The sequence below is a fragment of the Protopterus annectens genome, chromosome 1.part0 (assembly GCF_019279795.1).
Source record: "Protopterus annectens isolate FY-2018-M chromosome 1.part0, PAN1.0, whole genome shotgun sequence".
NCBI lineage: Eukaryota > Metazoa > Chordata > Ceratodontiformes > Protopteridae > Protopterus > Protopterus annectens.
In genome coordinates this window covers 450,671,354-450,689,362 of record NC_056725.1, presented here as the reverse complement: position 1 = coordinate 450,689,362, position 18,009 = coordinate 450,671,354, and the positions used below count along the sequence as shown (strand labels likewise).

At 45.6% G+C, this 18,009-nt stretch overlaps 1 protein-coding gene across 1 annotated transcript in view; it reads left to right on the top strand.

Moving 5' to 3' along the window:
- CMTR1 (cap methyltransferase 1) overlaps positions 1 to 18,009 on the top strand; it is a 2,799,821-nt gene that overhangs the window by 204,940 nt on the left and 2,576,872 nt on the right. The window lies entirely within an intron of this gene.

The window sequence follows — 18,009 nt, the reverse complement described above, 5'->3', positions numbered from 1 at the left end:
GTGTGAGCTCGGATCCCATATCCATCTTGGAGCTAATGACTTCCTCTTTCTCCTCGGTGCCGAGGCGGTCTTCGGAGCCGAAGAGGTATGCTTTCGATGATGCGGAGTGTGCTGTCCCGCTCATCAGCTCCACCCAGGGGCACTCTTTCTCCTCTGGCACTGACCTCCATCTCAGCACCTGCTCCCTTTCTTGATAGCAGGGACCCGCAACCTCTGGAGACCCCGGTTGGTGGCCCCCATTCTTCGGAGACTTCCCCGGAATATTCTTCTGAGGAGCCCCCTCGGAAGAGGTCATGCAAGAGGAAGCATGTAGACTCCCAAGATGAGTCTCTTTCCTCCGACACTAACCTCGAGGAGTCAGAAGGGTCCCTCAAGTCGTCCTCTGATGATGTCTCCTTTGTAAACATCTTAGAGATCCTTAAGCAAAGGTGCAACTGGCCCACTGTTATCCCTTCTCATGAGGAGTCGGTGTACCTGAAGGCTTTCGGGTCTCAACTTTAGCCTCTTGGGTCTCGCCACCTTTCGACAGACTTCTAGACCTTGTTAGTTGAAACGTGTGGGAGACTCATGATGGCGTGGAGCCATTTCCCGTGAGACCCAGTAAATTTTTGTCAGCCCCAAAGGAGAAGGAATTTTTATCCAAGGGTGTTCCTGTAGATGCCATGGTGGTGGCTGCTGCCACTAAGAAGAAACTAGCGGAGACTTCATCTGTCCATCCATCAAGCAAGGAGATGTTCATCGTGTTACCCTGCTGCAGTCATTACACTTGGGTTATCCTGTCGTCAGGCGGTCCCGCAGTCGGCCGGATTTCCAAAGTCTTGGTCCGACGTCGGTTGCAGTCGCCTCATCCCTGATGTCAGTGCGCCAGGGGTACATATATTGCAACCGACGCCATTTTCTTCAGTCTTTCTTGCCGCGCGGTGCCCGAAGCAGAAGCAGTTCGCAAATGCCGTTCGGCTGACTCCTGAGATTTTCGAATTTGAATTTCAGACCGAAGTCTTCTATAAAGCTAAGTACCCCGTTGGGGAAACTTTTCTTGCCTCAGACCGATGTCAGAAAAAGTTAACAGTTGCATTTCTTGTGGGAAGCAAATACCTCATAAGTATTTTCACTCTTATTGCATACCTTGCCTAGGCCCTGATCACGACGTCACTTCTTGTCATTTTTGTGCTAGATTTAATAAACGTGCTATTAAAAGACGATTTGATTTTGCACGACACTTTTTTGGCAGAAAATTTAATTATAACATGCCGTCGGAGCTTCCGACTACCGGCGTGCACAAAAAGCGCCGGGATAAGGATCGACAGCCCAGGCCTAAGCCTGATTCCGAGTCCTCGGTTATCAGTGAGGTTCCGACTCAGCCTCTGACTACCGCAGTTCAAGAAACCGAGACCGCTACAGATATTTTGACGGAATGTACTAGGCCGACGCAGCCTTTTACTACAGGCCCTACCGACGATTTACCTTCCAAGGACGTCGGTGCTTCTGAAACGTCATCGGTTTCAGAAGGCGTTTTCAGACCGACGACTCTCTGTCAAAACGTTTTCCAAGTCGAAGACTCTTCCAAACCGAAAAAAGCTTCACTTCAGTCTCCTCTTCAAGGCCCTATGCCTAAGAAACAGATGCTCAAGATGGCTGAAGATTTGATTTCTCTTATCGGGGGTCTCAACCTCCTCCTGACAAAAGGCCCAGACTAGAGGAAGAATCTGCTTCCTCTGAACAACAGTCTGTTTCTTCGGATTCCTCTGAGGACGAAGACTATTCCTTCTCTCCTTATGAAGATTCTGATGCAGAGGACTCTATTCCGTCAGCTTCCCCTCCAGAAGATTACTCTTTTGGGGAAACTTTACATACTATGAGGGAACATTTTCACTGGGAAGGTCAGGATTACTCTGATTCCAAGAAAAGGCTCAGAGAGTTTCTTTTACTCCCCCAACACAGACCTCTAGCCATCCCTCCTGTTTTGGACATTGTGGATGATGTCTATTTAGAATCCAGTTTCAACCCTGACTCTCTGCCTCCTGCTCCAGCCAAGCCTGACAGATACTACAGAGTACCTGATTCCCACAAATTTCTTTACAAAAGCCCAGTAGCTGACCCAGAGACTATCTCCCAGGGTCCCAAGGGGGCTAAGACTTCCATGGCTAAAAATCCAGTACCTTCTGAAAGGGATTCAAGAGCACTAGACAGATCGGGAAAAAAGTTTATACCTCAGCCACTTTAGCTATGAGAGCTCTAAACTGTCAATTTCATATGCTTAAGTATCAGCAATTTCTGATCTCTCAGTTAAAACAAAAGATAACCGCCCTCCCTCAACAATCTGAATTGAAAGAAGTACAGGATTTGTTGCACGCCACCGAGCAGGTAGGCAAACATACCTTGCAATGTGGGTTTGATTCTTTAGAGGCCTCCTGCAGAGTAGCTGTCACTGGATCAGTTATACGTAGGCATGCCTGGTTAAAGGAACAAAGGTTGCCTTATCATGTTAAAGCAAAACTATTAGATGCTCCCTTATAGCAGGATATTCTTTTTGGTTTTAAAGCAGAAGAAGTTTTAAAGAAAATGGAAGATAAGGCAAAATCAATGCAGACAGTCAAAGATTTCCTACAAGTACAACCCCCTCGCTTCAGCAGAAACTGGCCAACAAAAAATTGGTCCTTTCCAGCCACTGACAGGCCTCAGAGGGGTAAATACAGGCGCCCAAGGGGCAGAGGACAACCACAAGCTCAGTATAAACCTTGCCAATGGGGCTCTCCAACCCAGAAGGGAGGAGAAGACAGGTCTCAACCCACCAGAAGGCAAAGTCAATGACTTGCACCTCAACTGGCTAAACAAAGCTCTTTTGTCAGCCCCCCTGGGGGGAAAGCTAGCACTATTTGCAGACAACTGGCACATGGTCACATAGGACAAATAGACACTAGACATAATTTTATGAGGATACAGATTCCACTTTCACACCTTGCCAATAAAAAGAGGAATGCCAAACCTGCCACAAAATCAAAGGGCAGAGACTCAAAAACAAATGACAGCTCTCATAGCCATGAGAGCCATTCAAAGGGTACCAACTCAAGAGCAAGGCCAAGGATTTTACTCAAGACTCTTCCTAGTACCCAGAAAAGAAAATGCTTGGAGACCAATTCTGGACCTTTCAATTCTAAACACTTACAAGTTCCCAAATTCAAGATGCTAACACTACAGCAGCTACTTCCCATGTTGGGCAAGGAAGCATGGCTGGTAACGTTGGACCTCAAGGAGGCATACCTGCATGTCCCTATCAGACAAAGTTGCAGACGATACCTCCGTTTCATTGCAGGTTCAACCCATTATCAATTCTCTGCACTGCCCTTTGGCTTATCTACTGCGCCCAGAGTATTCACAAAATGCCTGGCACCAGTAATTGCATACTGCAGACAAAGAGGAATTCAAATATATCCATACCTGGACGACTGCCTCATTCAAGTAGAAAGAAAAGACATTCTCTTACAACATCTGGCTTTTGTGAAGCATCTACTGAATTGTCTGGGGTACACAGTAAACGAAAAGAAGTCAAAACTAGTACCCTCACAAAAAATGACATTCCTGGGTGCCAGCTTGGACACAACGGCCCAGAAGGCTTATCGTACACCAGACAAGCAATTACAACTGACTCAATATTTCAAAACAATGGCAACAAAGGCCCATTTAACTGCAAGAACAATTCTGCAGGCTTTGGGCTTCATGGCATTTTGCATTCTGATAATACCATTTGCAAAACTGCATATGAGGAAATTACAATGATACCTAAAAAGCGTATGGTCTCAACACAGCCACAGCTTGGACACAGTGATATCTGTCATTCCCTGCCTTCAACAGGAATTTCTATGGTGGGCACAGGCATGTCACTTCAACAAGGGTCAGCCTTTCACCTTGCCCCCACCCAGGCAAATAATCACAACAGATGCTTCAGACTATGCCTGGGGGGCACACATGGCAGGGCAATGCATTCAAGGCCTATGGACTGTAGAACAAAGAAAACTGCACATAAACCAAAAGGAGATGCTAGCTGTACAGAAAGCTCTGACAGCCTTCAAGGATCTACTACAGCCTGGACAACTTGCAATAAAGACGGACAACACCACAGTAATGTGGTACATAAACAAACAAAGGGGCACACATTCCTACTGTCTTTGCAGGCAAGCAATAATCTTATGGAACACAGCTCTGGCCTACCAAGTCCAGTTACAAGCTCAATTCCTGCCAGGACAGAAAAACACATTGGCAGACTACCTAAGCAGAAACATCAAAGATCCCCACGAGTGGAAGCTAGACCCACAAATATTTACAATGATAACTCAAAGATGGGGCCTACCAAACATAGACCTGTTTGCCAGTCCTCAAAACTACCAGCTGACAAAATTTTGTACAAGGACATTCCACCATCAAGCTTGGAAAGTGGACGCTCTCTCCTTCAGTTGGAAAAACCTGACAGTATATGCATTTCCTCCATTACCTCTTCTCACAAAGGTTCTTTTGAAGGTCAAAAAGGAGAAACCTCGAATGATTCTCATAGCCCCAGACTGGCCACGCCAGCACTGGTACCCGCTATTGAAGAATATGGCTCACAGCCCACCATGGATATTGCCTCAAATACCTCATTTGCTCACGCAGCAAGACAAGCAGATTCTACACAGCCAGATAAAAACCTTAAACCTGGCTGCATGGCAAATCAATGAAGCATCCAACCAGCCCCTCTTTCACAAGCAGTGCTGGATGTTATTCTAGAAGCCAGGAGGCCAAGCACCAGGAAGGCTTACTCGGACAAATGGAAAAGGTTTTCTGCTTGGAACCAAGCTAAAGGCCAAGACACAACTCAGCCTCATATGCCTCACATTCTGCAGTATTTAACTGAGATGTTGCATTAAGGACTTTCCTTCTCCTCAATTAAAATCCATGCTTCAGCTATTTCAGCTCACTACGACACAAATCCACCTTTATTTTCAAATCCTCTCCTAAGGCAGTTCCTCAGAGGGGCAAAAAACATTAGACCACCTAGAAGAGCTCCTACACCAACATGGGACCTCAGCTTTGTTCTGGAAGAACTAACGCTACCTCCCTTTGAACCAGCTTTTTCTGCAGACCTTCAGTTCCTATCTTGGAAGACTGCCCTGCTCCTGGCAATAACTTCTGCTAGGAGAGTTTCAGAATTGCAGGCACTTATGGCAGTGGAACCTTTCCTCATTTTTCATCAAGACAGAGTTTCTCTACGAATTAATCCTTCCTTCATGCCTAAGGTGGTTTCCAGTGTAGCTCTAAATCAAACTATCCACCTACCCCCTTTCTACCCCAATCCCCAGAACAAAGGTGAGAGACTCCTGCATTCCTTGGACATTCACAGGCAGCTTTGTTACTACTTGGATAAAACTAAGGCTTTCAGAAAAACTGACCAGCTCTTTGTTTCCTATACTACAGCCTCTCAAGGGAAGGCCATATCCAAGCAAACCATTTCTAAATGGATAGGCCATTGCATCCGATTCTGCTATACCCATCATGGGAAACCAGTTCCTCCTACCATTAGATCCCACTCTACCAGGGCAACAGCTACTTCTACAGCCTTTCTCAGGGGGATTCCTACCAAGGAAATCTTAGAAGCTGCAACTCTGAGTTCAGTGCACACCTTCACCAAGCACTATCACTTACCTCTTTATTCTAAGTCCAGGGCAGGGTTCGCCACTGCAGTTCTGCAGGGCCTCATTGCCTTCACAAACCCTCTATGATGCCTCCACCCTACCTTAGCTTTGGGACTCAACCCAAGTGTAATGACTGCAGCAGGGTAACACGATGAACATAGTACAGTTTTGTACCTACCATAAATGTAGATGTTCGAGTGTTCACCCTGCTGCAGTCCAGGTTACCCTCCCTCCAACCCCTCTGATCTACTGGTTAAACTTCTGCTATGCCTTACTGATGTATTTGCTTATAGCTGAAGGGATTTTGTGTTTGCACAGTGTTCACACCATTTGGTACTGATTTGGATCATCTTTTTGGGGGCACCTGACATCTGGGGCAAGAAAAACTGAAGAAAATGGTGTTGGTTGCAATATATGTACCCCTGGCGCACTGACGTCAGGGATGAGGTGACTGCAACCGACGTCGGACCAAGACTTTGGAAATCCGGCCGACTGCGGGACCGCCTGATGACAGAATAACCCAAGTGTAATGACTGCAGCAGGGTGAACACTCGAACATCTACATTTATGGTAGGTACAAAACTGTACTTTTCGAACAGTGTATAGATACGGGAAGTGTGTCTTTTCGTCAGCAGCATTCACTCTCAGATCGCTGAATTACCAAACACATTTTACAAGGCTTTAGAGAGATCTCCTTAAGGAGTTGGGAGAGACTCTACAAGATAAATCTACTGAAGGAGTCCCTGATAAGGCGTCTGCTCAGTTGTTCACCTTGAATTCCATTGTTAACTCCTCCATGAGGCTGATTTATGGTAGGTACAAAACTGTACTTTTCGAACAGTGTATAGATACGGGAAGTGTGTCTTTTCGTCAGCAGCATTCACTCTCAGATCGCTGAATTACCAAACACATTTTACAAGGCTTTAGAGAGATCTCCTTAAGGAGTTGGGAGAGACTCTACAAGATAAATCTACTGAAGGAGTCCCTGATAAGGCGTCTGCTCAGTTGTTCACCTTGAATTCCATTGTTAACTCCTCCATGAGGCTGATTTTCTTATGTAGCCGATGGAGCGAGCAATGTAGCAGGTTTATGGGTTTCCCTTAGGAGGCACTCCTGGATGCGCCTGTGTAATTTTGCGAGCCGTTCAAGTCCACTTTTACCAATGCCCCCTTTGACTGTTCTTCCTTGTTTGGACCTAAGGTAAAAGACACTCACCAGATGCGAGCAAGAAGGGAAAACATGGTCAACCAGGGGAGTATGTTTTACCAATGTTCATCGTGTTTCACTGTTGCAGTCATTACACTTGGGTTGTCCTGCTGGCAGGCGACCCGCAGTCGGCCCGAGTTCCAAAGTTTTGGTCCGGCGTCGGTTGCTGTCTCCTCTTCCCTGACATCAGTGCGCCAGGGGTATAAAAGTTGCAGCCGATGCCATTTTCTCCAGTCTTTCTTTCCGTGCGGTGCCCGAAGCATAAGCAGTTCGCAAGTGCCGGTCAGCCGACTCCTGAGATTGTCAAAATTGAATTTCAGAACCAAAGTCTTCAATAAAGCTAAGTACCCCGTTGGGGAAACTTTTTCTTGCTCCAGACTGATGTCAGTAAAAGTTAATAATTGTATTTCTTGTGGGAAACAAATACCTCATAAGAACTTTCACTCTTACTGCATTCCTGGTCTAGGCCCTGACTACGACGTTACTAGTTGTCGGTTTTGTGCTAGATTCAATAAACGCACTATTAAACGTCTGTCTGATTTTGCTTTACATTATTTTGGGCAAAGATTTAATTACATAATGCCGTCGGAACAGCCGACGACCGGAATGTATAAAAAACACAAAGACAAAGAAAAAGATAGGCATCCGAGGTCCAAAACCGACGAAGCCTCTTCTAGGCCAGTCGCCGGTTCTCATTGAGGCGCTTTCGCAGCCCCTGACACCCGCTACCTCAGAGCCACAGGCCATAACAGACAGCCTCGTGGAGACACCAAGGCCTGTGGAAACACAAGGTATTGGGCCTACTGAAACTGTTCCCTCAAATGGGTCCGGAGCCGCTGAGGAGGCACCGGCTTCTGAGGGTGTTTTCAGACCTTCACAGCTTACAATTAAAGCTACTACAGCAGCAAAGGCAAAGTCCAAAACACCATTAAAGACGAGGAAACAAGTGCAGCATTCTCCAGAACAGTCATCCATGCCAAAGAAACATATGCTTAAAATGGCCGAAGACCTTATTACATTTAATCAGGGGCTCCCATCCCCCTGCTGACAAAAGGCCTAGAAAAGACACTGACTGATTCCTCTGATCAGGTTTCCATTTCCTATGATTCTTCTTCTGACTATGGCTATTGTCTCCCTCCCTATGAGGACTCTGATGCTGAAGAGTCCATTCCTTCAGCCTCACCGCCTGAGGATTACTCTTTTGGGGAAACCCTGCACACCATGAGGGAGCATTTCCATTGGGAGAGCCAGGATTACTCAGAATCCAAGAAAAGGCTCAGAGATTTCCTTTTATTGCCTCAGCACAGGCCCCTGGCTATCCCCCTGTGCTTGATATTGTAGATGATGTTTTTTCTGAATCCAGTCTGTCTCCAGATTCTTTACCCCATGCACCAGTAAAGCCAGACCGGTACTACAGGGTCCCTGACTCTCATAAATTTCTTTACAAAAACCCAGCTGCAGGCCCAGAAACAATTTCTCAGGGTCCTAAAGGGGTTAAAGCTTCCACTGCCAAAAATCCTGTCCCCTCATATAGGGATTCCAGAGCTCTGGACAGATGGGGGGGAAAAAAGTTTACACTTCTGCTACTTTAGCTGTAAGAGCTTTAAACTGTCAATTTCACATGCTTAAATATCAACAGTATCTCATGCCATTGTTAAAGCAGAAAATGGTTCCAAATATAGAAAGTCCTGACAGTAAAGAAATGCAGGATTTATTGCATGCAGTTGAACAAGTGGGAAAGCATACTCTGCAATGTGGTTTTGATTCATTAGAGGCTTCTTGTAGAGCCGCAGTTGCAGGCTCAGTTATTCGAAGACATGCTTGTTTGAAAGAACATAGTTTACCTGACCATGTTAAAGTAAAATTATTGGATGCTGCACTACAACATGATACTTTGTTTGGTGTTAAGGCAGAAGAGATGTTAAAGAAAATGGAGGATAAAGCAAAGTCAATGCAAACTGTGAAAGATTTCTTACAGGTTCAGCCACCTAGATTTAGCAGAAACTGGCCTTCATAAAATTGGTCCTTTTCCGTGTCAGACAGGTCACAAAGAGGCAGATACAGACAGACGCCCAAGAGGCAGATCTCAGCCCCAAAGCTCCTACAGACCTAAACAATGGGGTGCTTCAGCGCCAAAGGAGAAGACAAATCACAGCCTTATAGGAAACGGTCACAATGACTTCCCTCTGCCAATGCCAAGCTCTTATTAGTTGACAGCACCCCTAGGGGGAAAGCTAGCACTTTTCTCAAAAAATTGGCACATGATTACCAAAGACCAATAGGTGTTGAATATAGTTTCTCAAGGGTACAGGTTCCACTTCCACATGCTTCCAAAACCAAAAGGTATGCCAAACCTGCCACAAAACCAATGGGCAGAGGCACAAAAACAGATTGCTGCTCTTATGGATATGGGAGCTATTCAAAAAGTTCCACACGAAGAACAGGGCCAAGGATTTTACTCATGACTTTTCTTAGTACCCAGAAAAGACAAAGCCTGGCAAGCAATACTGGACCTGTCAATCCTAAATACTTTCCTGGATGTTCCAAAATTCAAAATATTAACACTACAACAACTTCTGCCCATGCTGGGCTAGTTACTTTGGATCTCAAGGAGGCATACCTGCACGTCCCAATCAGACAATCGTGCAGAAGATACCTCAGGTTTATAGCAGGCTCAATGCATTACCAATTCTCTGCACTGCCGTTTGGCTTATCTACTGCGCCCAGGGTCTTCACAAAATGCCTGGCACCAGTAATTGCATTTTGCAGATAAAAAGGAATTCAAATATATCCCTACTTGGACGACTGCTTTATTCAAGCAGGGAGCAAGGACTTTCTTCTAAAGTACCTGGCGTTTGTAAAAAGATTGCTAATTTGCCTAGGGTACACAGTAAATAAAAAGAAATCAAAACCAGTGTCCTCTCAAGAGATAATATCTCAAGAGATAATATTCCTGGGTGCAAGCTTAAATACAACTACCCAGATGGCTCATCTCACGCCAAACTAACAAAGGCAACTGACTCATTACTTTCAAATGATGGCAACAAAGACTCAGCTCCCTACAAGAAAAATTCTGCAGGCCCTGGGTTTCATGGCATCTTGCATTCTACTAATTCCACATGCTAAACTGCATATGAGGAAACTACAATGGTATCTAAAAAGTATTTGTACTCAGCATGATCACAGCCTAGAGACAATCATAACCTTGATTCCCTGCCTACAACAGGAGTTTCGATGGTGGTCCCAGGCCTGTCACCACAACAAGGGACAGCCTTTCACCTTATCTACAGCCAGGCAGACAGTAACAACGGATGCATCGGATTATGCCTGGGGAGCACATATGGCAGGAAAATGTATTCAGGGCATGTGTCCCAAGGAACAAATGCATCTTCACATCAATCAAAAAGAGATGCTAGTTGTACAGAATGCCCTGACAGCCTTCAAGGACCTAATACATCTAGGGCAATTATTAATAAAGACGGACAATACCACAGTTATGTGGTGCATAAACAAGCAAGGGGGCACACATTCCTACCCCCTATGCAGACAAGCCATGACTTTGTGGAACACAGCACTGACCTACCAGGTACATCTGCAAGCACAATTCCTGCCAGGAACAAAAAATACACTGGCAGACAAACGAAGCAGAAATCTCATGGATCCTCACTAATGGAAGCTAAATCCACAAGTGTTCAACATGATAAGTGAATGGGGATGCCCAGACATAGATCTTTTTGCCTCCCCTCACAATTGCCAAATACAGAAATTTTGCACAAGGACTTATCACTCTCAAGCTGGGAAAGTGGATGCTCTATCTTTCAGCTGGAAAAACCTGACAGTCTGTGCCTTCCCTCCGATGCCTCTTCTCACCAAGGTGCTTCTAAAAGTCAGACAAGAGAGGCCAAAAATGATCCTGATTGCACCAGACTGGCCACGCCAGCACTGGTACCCAATCCTAAATACTTTGTCCCAAGGCCCACCTTGGCCTCTACCTCAAATCCCTTATCTTCTGACACAGCAAAACGATCAGATTCTGCACAGTCAACTCAGAACCTTAAACCTGGCAGCATGGCAGGTAATGTAGCCACTCAGACTGCACCTCTCTCTAAAGGTGTTATGGATGTAATTTTAGAAGCCAGGAGACCCAATACTAGGAAATCTTATGCAGAAAAATGGAAGGGATTCTGTGCTTGGAACCAGGCACAACGGCTCGACCCACTGGTCCTTAATATATCTCAGATTTTGCAATACCTGACTGAGATGTTGGGCAAAGGCCTATCTTTTTCATCTATTAAAATCCATGCCTCTGCCATTTCAGCTCATTGCAATATGGATCCTCCTATTGTTTCACAATTTCTACTATGACAGTACCTCAGAGGGGCAAAGAATATAAGACCCCCTAGGAGAGCACCAGTACCTACTTGGGACCTCAATTTTGTTTTAGAAAAACTAACACTGCCTCCATTTGAACCAGACAGCACAGCTGATCTAAAATTCTTGTCATGGAAAATTGCTCTGCTCCTAGCAATAACTTCAGCAAGAAGAGTCTCAGAGTTACAGGCATTGATGGCCGTGGAACCTTTCCTCATTTTTCACCAGGACAAGGTTTCTCTAAGAACGAACCCAACATTTATGCCAAAAGTGGTCTCCGATGTGGCCTTAAAACCAAACCATTCATTTGCCTAGTTTCTACCCAAATCCCCAGAAAAAAGGGGAAAGACTTCTGCACGCTTTGGATATACACAGGCAGCTACGATTCTACTTGGACAAAACAAAAGCTTACAGAAAAACTGAGCAACTGTTTGTAGCATATGCTGCAGGGATCACAAGGAAAACCTATTACAAAGCAGACAATCTCCAAATGGATAGAACACTGCATCCGCTTCTGTTATGCACAACATGACAAATCTGTGCCTAAGGGCATTAGGCCTCATTCTACCAGAGCAGCAGCCACTTCAGCAGCTTTCCTCAGAGGGGTACAAACCAAAGACATATTAGAAGTTCAACCTGGAGCTCAGTGCACACTTTTACCAAACACTACCACCTACCTCTCTACTCCAAATCCAGAGCAGGCTTTGCCACTGATGTTCTGCAGGGCTTGTTAGCCTCGCCAAATCCAATCTAGACCCAGCCACCCAACCTCAGCTTTGGGATTCTACCCGAGTGTAATGACTGCAACAGTGAAACACTAAGAACAAAGATAGATGTCCTTCAAGGATGCATCTGCAGTCATAACATATGGGTTGTCCTGCCTCAGGCAGCCCTTCGGTCGGCCGGATTCCAAAGTCTGGGTCTGGCCTCGGCTGATGTCGCATCTTCCCCGACGTCAGAGCTGCTGGGGTATAAAGGCATCAGCCGACGCCATTTTCCTCAGTCTTTCTTGCCGTGCGGTGCCCGAAGCAGAAGCTGTTCGCAAGTGCCGGTCGGTCAGATCCAGAGATTCAGCTACCAAAGACTTCTAAAAAGCTAAGTACCCCGTTGGGGACTCTTTCTTGCCTCAGCCGATGTCAGACAAAGTAAATAATTGTTTAACTTGTGGGAAACAAATACCTCATAAGGATTTCCATTACTACTGCCTTCCTTGCTTAGGCCCAGACCACGACGTATCAGCTTGTTTAGCCTGTGCCTCCTTCAACTGACGGACTCTTAGACGTCGGTCGGAGTTTGCAGAAGAGTTTTTTGGATCCGCTTTTGCATATAAAATGCCGTCTGAGACTCCGACTACACATTTAGCCAAAAAACGCAAGGAAAAGGACCGACACTCGCGGCCCGCGGTTTCAGCTGAAACCACGGTTAGGCCTACCGCGAGTGTCTCTGTTTCGGCTGAAACAGAGGCCTCGGTTCTACCTTCTGCCGAAATCATACCTCCGACAACCGAGGCCAGCGAGGCCCCGGCCGAGTCGGCTACAGAAATCCCTACCGAAGAAGCAAGCGCACAAGAATTGTCTGACACCATTCCTTTGGACATTTCCACTCCTACACTTGGGGCAGCTAGGCCCCCTGCTTCTATGTCTATTAAGGCTTTCTCCAGGGCTAAAGCAGCTAAAATTACAAAAGCCTTACCTGCAAAATCAACTTCTCAGAGACCTTCCTCAAGTTCCCAGATTCTCAGTCTTGCTGAGGACCTTATATCTCTGATTAGGGGGTCCCAAACTCACCCAGACAGGGCCTCCCAACCTCCTCCTGACAAAAGGCCCAGGACTGAACCCCCTGAACCTCTCTCCTCTGACTACTCCTCGGATGGATGTGATTTGTCAGACCATCAGGAAGAGCCATACTCACCTTATGAGGATTCTGATGCAGAAGACTCTATCCCTTCTGCTTCCCCTCCAGAGGAATTTTCCTTTGGGGAAACTTTACACTCTATGAGGGAACACTTTCAATGGCTGGGTCAGGATTTCTCTGATTCTAGAAAAAGACTAAGGACTTTCTTACACTTGCCACAGCATAGGCCTTTAGCCATACCACCTGTGCTAACTGTAGTTGATGATGCATATAATGATGTCAGCTCTGCCCCTGACTCACTTCCCCCGGCCTCTGCCAAACCTGACAGATACTACAGGGTTCCGGATTCCCACTTCCACTTGTATAAAGCCCATGCTGCAGACCCAGAAACTATTTCTCAGGGCCCGAAAGGTGTTGCAGCTGCCACTGCCAAAAACCCACTACCCTCTGAAAGGGAGTCAAGAGCAGTAGAGAGATGGGGAAAAGTTTACACATCTGTTACTCTTTCTGCCAGGGCTTTAAACTGTCAATTCCATATGATACAGTACCAGGAATATTTGTTAGATCAGCTGAATAAAAAGCTTTCTTCTCCTGAACCTTTAGACCGTAAGGCCCTTCAGGATTTGGTACACAATTCTCAGCAGGTCAGTAATCATTTCTTAAAATGTGGCTATGATGCACTGGAAGCTTCATTTAGATCAGCTATGACTGGGGCAGTAATTCGTAGACATGCCTGGCTAAAAGAGCAATCCTTGCCGGACCATGTCAAGGCTAAACTCCTAGATGCTCCAGTGGAGAAACAAAGTTTATTTGGCTCCCCTGCACAGGAGATTCTAAAAAAAGTGGAAGAAAAAGCAAAATCTGTGCAAACAGTTAAGGATTTTCTGCAGGTCCAACCTCCGAGGTTCAGCAGAAACTGGCCTTCTAAGAATTGGTCCTTTCCAGGCACCTCCAAAGCACAGAGGGGCAGGAATAGACGCCCAAGAGGCAGAGGTCAATCAAAGGGTGCCTACAGGGGTCGCCAGTGGCAACCTGCCAACCAGAGGAGTACTGCCACAGCTGCAACTACAACCACTTCCACAGGACAAACATAATGACTTGACTCTGATTCCGCCTACAAGGGAACAACTGGAAGCACCCTTGGGCAGAAAATTGGCTTTATTCTCAAAAAACTGGCATTGCATTACAAAAGACAAATGGACATTGCAAACAATAGACAAAGGATACAGGTTTCATTTCCACACTTTACCAAGAAGGAGCGGAATGCCAAACCTTCCACCAAACCAGAAGCAAGAGGCTTTAAGACAAATCAACAATTTACTTCAGATGAAAGCAATAGAAAGGGTACCATCTATGGAACAAGGCCAAGGGTTTTACTCCAGACTATTCCTTGTACCAAGAAAAGAAACCAAATGGAGGCCTATTCTCGACTTGTCCGCTCTAAACACATATCTCATTGTGCCAAAATTCAAAATGCTGACCCTACAGCAACTTCTTCCCATGTTGGGCAAGGAGTCTTGGCTGGTGACTCTAGATCTCAAGGAGGCATACCTGCACGTCCCTATACGACCAGATTGCAGAAGACACCTCAGATTTCTTGCAGGATCAGAGCCTTATCAATTCTCAGCATTGCCCTTTGGCTTATCTACTGCGCCCAGAGTATTCACGAAATGCCTGGCATCCGTAATTGCACATTGCAGGCTTCAGGGAATTCAAATCTACCCATACCTGGACGACTGCCTAATACAAGCGGAGAACAGGACAAGACTTATAAAGGATTTGGCCTATGTCATACACCTGTTACAGGCCTTGGGATACACAGTCAACATCCAGAAGTCAAGACTAGTGCCATCCCAAAGGATAACCTTTTTGGGTGCGGATCTGGACACAATAACTCAGATGGCTTTTCTCACAGAAGAAAAACAAAAGCAACTCCCAGTCTACTTCATGGCTTTGACAAGACAAACTCAGCTCACTGCAAGGAAAGTCCTGCAGGCCCTGGGCTACATGGCATCTTGCATAATCTTGATCCCACATGCCAGGCTGCATATGAGGAAATTAAAATGGTACCTAAGGAATGTATGGTCTCAACGCAGGCACATTCTAGAAACCATGATTCCAATCATTCCATGCCTGAAAAAGGAATTCCTGTGGTGGGCTCAGGCCTGCCAGTCCAACAGAGTGTTGCCTTTCAACAAACCACAACCAAGGCAGACCATCACCACGGATGCCTCAGACCTAGGATGGGGAGCACACATGGAAGACAAGTGCATCCAAGGCCTATGGACTCTAGACCAGCTGAATTTGCACATAAACCTAAAGGAGATGCTGGCAGTGAAGCATACAATCGAGGCATTCAAATCATTCCTCCAGCAAGGTCATCTGCTGATAAGGACAGACAATACCACAGTCATGTGGTACATAAACAAACAGGGAGGCACGCATTCCTACCCTCTATGCCGGATGGCAATGGATCTGTGGAACCTAGCCGTGAATCTCAACATTCAACTGCAGGCCAAATTCGTACCAGGAAAAGAGAATTCACTAGCAGACAGCTTAAGCAGAACTACCACGGATGCTCACGAATGGATGCTGCATCCAGACATCTTCAAAATCATAACAAACAAATGGGGAATGCCAGCGATAGACCTGTTCGCCTCCCCACTCAACAACCAACTAAGGAAATTCTGCTCAAGAGTATACTACCCACAAGCCTGGAAGGTGGACTCCCTCTCTTTCAACTGGAATGCCCTAACAGTGTATGCTTTTCCACCACTCCCACTGATGTACAGAGTACTACTGAAGATCAGAGAGGAACAGCCAAAGATGATACTGATAGCTCCAGACTGGCCAAGGCAGCACTGGTATCCGCTACTGATAGCTCCAGACTGGCCAAGGCAGCACTGGTATCCGCTACTGAGAAGCATGTCTCGGACAAACTCATGGCCTCTACCACTATGGCCTCTACTTCTAACGCAGAACAACTTCAAGACACTGCATCCAAACTTGAAAACACTGCAGCTGACTGCCTGGAAAATTGCCTAAAACAAAACCAAACTGTCTTATCTCAGAGGGTCAAGGACATAATCCTGGAGGCTCGTAGACCCTCCACAAGGAAGACATACTCGGCTAAATGGAAGAGATTCCTCATTTGGAGCGCTTCAAAGGGTACAAATGTCACACTGGCAAACATAGCACACATCCTAGAATACTTAGCAGAACTGTTCCACAATGGCCTGTCTTATTCCTCCATTAAGATTCATGCTTCAGCAATTTCAGCAGAATATAACATGGATCCTCCTGTCTTCTCTCACCCTCTCCTCAGACAATTTGTAAGAAGGATCAAAAATGTAAAACCTCCAAGAAAACCACCTCTTCCTGCATGGGATCTCAATTTTGTGCTGGAAAAATTAACACTACCCCCTTTTGAACCAGCAGCATCAGCAGACTTACAGTTCTTATCTTGGAAAACTGCTTTCCTTCTAGCAATCACTTCAGCAAGAAGAGTATCCGAGTTACAGGCACTGATGGCAGTGCAGCCTTTCCTTATTTTTCACCAGGACAGAGTGTCTCTGAGAACCAATCCTACTTTCATGCCAAAGGTGGTATCCAGGGTATCCTTGAACCAAAGCTATTCATTTGCCTACGTTCTTCTCTAACCCACAGAACAGGGGGGGAAAACTACTGCACACCTTGGATGTACACAGACAACTATGCTACTATCTGGACAGAACTAAAACTAGCAGAAAAACTGACCAACTTCTGGTAGCATATGCAACTGGAGTGCAAGGAAAAGCAATTTCCAAACAGACAATCTCTAAATGGATAGGAAATTGCATTTGTTTCTGCTACTCTTTTCATGGAAAGACAGCTCCTGAAAATATCAGGCCTCACTCCACAAGAGCCACAGCTACCACTACAGCTTTCCTACGAGGGGTGGCTACCAAGGACATTTTAGAAGCTGCTACTTGGAGCTCCGTGCATACATTTGCCAAGCATTACAATCTACCTTTATACTCCAGATCCCGAGCAGGTTTTGCAACTGCAGTTTTACAGGGGATCATAACTACACCATCCTTATCTTAGTACCTCCTCCCCAGTTTGGCTATGGTATTCTACCCATATGTTATGACTGCAGATGCATCCTTGAAGGACATAGTACAGTTTTGTACCTACCATAAATGTAGATGTCCGATAGGTATGCATCTGCAGTCCGGATTAACCACCCCTTCCCTCTGTGGTATTCCTAGGGTGCTTACCCCTCTTTCAGCTAGCTGGGGGAATCTATTATGGTGTATTTGTTTGTATGTATATATATAAATATATATATATATATATATATATATATATATATATATATATATATATATATATATATATTGTTTTATTCTGTTTGGAATTTTCAACTTTTATCCAAATTTAGCCTTCCTAGAGGGCACCTGGCATCTGGGGCAAGAAACAATGAGGAAAATGGCATCGGCTGATGCCTTTATACCTCAGCAGCTCTGACGTCGGGGAAGATGCGACATCAGCCGAGGCCAGACCCAGACTTTGGAATCCGGCCGACCGAAGGGCTGCCTGAGGCAGGACAACCCATATGCTATGACTGCAGATGCATACCTATCGGACATCTGCATTTATGGTAGGTACAAAACTGTACTTTGTGTACCTACCATAAATGTAGATGTTCGCGTGTATTCACTGTTGCAGTCCAGGTTACCCACCCACCATCCCCCTTTTTGCTGGGACTATTCTGTGCTTCTCAACTCTATACAACCTATGTTGTGTATTTGCTTGTAGATGAAGGAAATGTTTATTGCAATATATGCATGGTTGTTTGGCATATTTTTATCTTTTCAGCCTTCATGTCTGGGGGCACCTGACATCTCGGGCAAGAAAAACTGAAGAAAAT